Genomic DNA, 4,835 nt, shown 5'->3' with positions numbered 1-4,835 from the left:
TTACAGTTTCTGAAACAACAAGCCATTATGATTATGATTATAATGGTTGTACAGATTTTTCTCCAGATTTTGCCGCATCTAGCAAATATTTTTCATGCAAATTTCAAGACTGAAAGGCGAAACACGATAGAGTGATTAATGTTATTAGTGCACTAACTGCTTCTATAAAGAAAATGACATCTAAGAGGGGTATCATTCCATCAAAGAGGATTTCATATCTAGACACTCCACTAGAGATCAAGGCGGCTAAGAGGAGAAGGAAAAACACTTCTAAGGCATCATCAATCATAAAAAATGCAAGATTGCAATGCCTCTGTCTTTGTCTTACACCGATGTTCAGTGTGCAAGTGCCACAGAAAAGCAACATGAGCTGAAGAAGGAAAATGTACATCATCTGTTCCAAAAAAACAAACAGGCACATATCTGTTTCAACAGATGATACATCTGCTGAAAATTATCAAATAGATATATACATATGTTGCAACTGTTGTCTAACTTATTGCATCAAATTCATTATCTGTTTTAACAGATGAGTCTTATGTTGCAACAGATGGGTCAACTTTTCAAAATTATCGTACTGGTCTGATTTACCTATTCGAATTTGTCCCAACAGATAATCCATCTGATGCAACATAAGACTCATCTATTGCAACAGATAGAAAATCTATTATATATCTCTACTTAGCATTGATAATACTGGCTTTCCAGGTGGATGTCACAGCTACCGCCGAAGAGCAAATATGACAGTTAATAATACATCAAATGCTTTCAAAGATGAAGAAAAAGTGGAGCCTATCAGTTTGGGAGAATGAAAGAATTACCCATTTGAACGGTTCAACATCTCGGATGAGCTCCAAAAAACTAACACAATTGATCAACGACTATTCAGAATGGATTGTCGATGTGTTGTTAAAGCATCATGCTGACAGGTATATAAATTAATTTTATGAATATTCGTTTATACAATTCTTGTTGTAAGAACCTGACATCAACACATATAAATCATTATGTAGAAAACAAAATGATGAGCGCTACAAAGTGAACAAATCGAGACTTGGTTTTGATATATTCGACTTTGTTGTTGCACATTCCGGAATGAAGAATTGGTTCTGCTTGATGTCATAGCCCCAAAATTGCTGCAATGATGAGGTTTAAATGCCATACATATTACTATTAATTAATAATTTATTTAATTGCATCCGCATATTGATTTTTTTGTCACGTAATCTAAAATGTTTGATAATATGTGCAACACATTGATGTCATTTTTTACTACCTTCGAAAAAAGGCCAAGTTGCAAACACAAGAATAATACAGATACACAATATGCAATTATTTGTATAAAGTTTACATCAATAATGCCTACGATAGGTATTGTAAACAGCAGGCATAAGTTTCCCGAAAAGAGAAATGCTTAATCAAAATCATCAAAGGTTTTAGCATTCTGGCTGGCTTACCTTGGCATTTGGTCGATGAAGTGTACATCCCAATCAATTGTGGTGATGAATTCCATTGGGTGTCGGCTGTCGTTGTTCTAAAAGAGAGACGCATCCGAGTTTATGACTCGATGTCGCGAAGAAGACATTTTGGGCCATCGTCTGAGATACAAAAGCTGGCCAAAATATTGCATACTTACATTCATATAAGTGGTTTTTTGGACTAAACAGTTCGTACTGATTGGTCGACGAATGAAGCATACCGGGATAAAATGGCTAATCCATTTGATGTACAATATGTTGACGGAATTACTCAACAAACCACTGGTATCCTGTAATTTTTTAAGTGTCATGATTTAGTTTCATTTCACAAATTTCACAACGCTTGAATGAACTGCAAGATATAGATTATTTGTTTTTTTATAACACAGGGATTGCAGTCCTTTTGTTGCCGCCTATGACGAGTATTTGATCGATGGATTACAAGTACCAAATAATGGACTTGATGCCGGATTACTCCGCAAAAGATATGCTGTTTTTTTATGAAAATATGGAGAAGCGAAAGCTCAGAAGCCGTACGCAACCGGCGTTAAAGATCCACAATGACCAAAGCTGAATTCCGTAGCACTGGATGAAGAACAACTTGTCCATATTGATTATATCTTTATAGCTTGAGTCCGTCAATGTAATAACCTATCCTCCTTGGTTTAACTTGTTGATTTATTTGTAGAGTAGATCGTTTGTACCCATAATGATCTTTTTTACATTTAATTTATTTGTTGAGTTATTTCATGTAATTTTCGAAGGCGTCGATTTATTTTATTCTGTCTATGAATATAATTAATTCTTAGTTTTAAACATGTTAATTGAAATGGAGTACTAAATTCAAATATCACAATAGATAATACATCTGTTGCAATAAACGACATATCTTATCAGACAGATTTAGACATATGTTGCAACATAGATGCAACACGTAGGTCATTTGCTAGAAATTATATAACAGGTCTTCCTACTTTTTTTATTTGCTCCAACAGATTACCGATCAGTTGCAATAGATAAGTTATATGTTGCAAAAGATCATAAATTTGTTGCGACAAACAGATGGGGAACATCTGCATAACGCAACAGATGACCAACCTATTCCAATAGATAATCAATCTGTCACAAAAGGTATTATATCTATTACGACAGATATAAAATATGTTGCATTATAAAAATTCAACTTTTCCAAACATAAAATTACTGCCCCTGCATGTATAGTGAATTGACTTAAAATGAAAATTTGTTATCGTGTTCATCTCTGTCTTTGTACATGTTATTTTGTATACACGGGCTCCAACCATTTAGTTAGTAACCCATATGCCCAGACCCATTGCATCTTTCCCACAATGGTGTCGCACATACCGGTCATTTGTGTGCCGGTCAGCAAATACTCGATGTATGCAAGCGAGTACGGCCCACGCTACACCAGTTGTATTTCTTGAGAGTTGGATGTTCTTATTTAGACCTTCAAAATCCCATGATTCCTTCGCCAAGACTTCAGCCAGCAAATGATCCATCATCTTACTCTGCGTCAACAACTTGGGCAACAACTTTCAGAGTGGCTGCATGTGGGTTAAAAACGTCTTCTGGCTGAACACAGGTAAGTTGCAGTCATAAACCTTAATCTTTCCCCCGTATAGTAGTATCTCAACAGTGAGAAAATGGTTGACATCCACGTTCATGACTGTAAGGATTCTCTTTGTCTTGGTCCAGCTCTTGCAGTGTGGATATGGCCTCTTCCCTCTAACATATTTAATCGCTTCTTTATCCCATTGAAACGTAGAAACTAACTGATCAAATCCCGAGCCACCGAAATCAGCTATCTTACAGAGTTTAGTGTACCTATCCTTGAACTTATTGTAGAAGTTTAGGTCCATTATCCTATCAGCAGCATCATAAACATTCAGGTACGCTAATTGTATGCCCTTCATGAGGCAGAGAATTTTATCAACATATTGTGGTATAAGAATATAATTTTTAAATAGGTTAGTAATTGTAAAGAATAAAAACACAGTCGAAAGAATCCGATGCAGAGGGTTCTCTGAATCAGTTCATAGATTACCCAGCCAACGCAACTTATGCAACAGATGTGTATTATGTTGTAATAGAATACCAAGTTTTTTCAACAGATTACACATTTATTGCATAGATTCTTCTTCATAGAGTAGATTGGAAAGGTAGGTTAGCAAAAGTAAACTTACCTTGTCCTTGTACCACACACACATATTTGTCATATTCGAGAAGTATTTGGTAGCAAATAAATGCATCGTGTATTCTTTTTGAACCTTCATCTTGATGAATTCTTCCAGTTCCTTCTTCTTCTTCTTTCCAAGCGCCGCGAATATGTCCACCTTCTTCAGCGGCCCCTAAACTTCAACAACTATTGGAGCGGGGGGAGTTGCAATTTTTGCTGATTTCAAAACGGAGAGAATTTGTCTAATTTTTCTTCTCTTCCTCCTAACCTCCACTATAGGAGTGCATGGCTCCCTCACCTCATTGGATAGTATGACACCCCTCCTGGATTTTAACTCCCCGATAGCTTCAGCAATAGCCTCTAGCTTGTCGAAGAGTTTATCCTCTCTGTCCTTACATACTTTGCATTTGCAATAAAAATATGAGGGTGAAGAGGGATGAGAGGGACCACTGTAAGAATGGGAGAGATCGGTGTAGGGGTGAGAGGGGGACCTGTGCAAGGGGTATTTTCAAATATATTATTTTTTGCTGAGCACCAATATGCTCATAATCACGACTGGCAGCAGAAGCAGCAGCAGAATGGCTGCCACCATCACAAACAACTCCACCAGCAACACCCTCAGAAGAAGCACCCGGATCTGTTGCAGTTTGAGTTTGGTCGTGAAGAACTTCAACATTAGACTAACCTTGCCTAACTACTCTTCTTATGGATGTTGCTCCATCCAATTCCTTCTTTATTAACTCCACCGTTGGGTCTTCTTTTGTATCAACAAGACCCAGAGTAAGAAAAGAAATCATCCCCGACTCATCAATGGTCGGCACAATCCAAGGATGCACAACCTATAAAAAAAGACAGGAGGAATTTAAATCATATAATAATAATTTACAGTCAGTTGGGTTACATGGGGCTCGGGTTATGTCAACACAGCTAACTTATGCAACAAAAGATCTAGCTACCGCAATAGCTGATCTGTATGTTGAAACAGATTGATAATATGTTGTATCAGAATACCCATCTATTGTATAATTTACAGTAGATGGGTAATCTGTTGAGTAGGGTTCAGATACCAGAGCAACATATGGTTAATCTGTTGTGAAATATGGATCATCTATTGCAATAAATTACCCATATGTTGCACCAGTTGCAGTTGATGGGTAATC

This window comes from Capsicum annuum, chromosome 5, assembly GCF_002878395.1.
Source record: "Capsicum annuum cultivar UCD-10X-F1 chromosome 5, UCD10Xv1.1, whole genome shotgun sequence".
NCBI classification, from domain to species: domain Eukaryota; kingdom Viridiplantae; phylum Streptophyta; class Magnoliopsida; order Solanales; family Solanaceae; genus Capsicum; species Capsicum annuum.
This window is presented reverse-complemented; position numbering follows the sequence as displayed.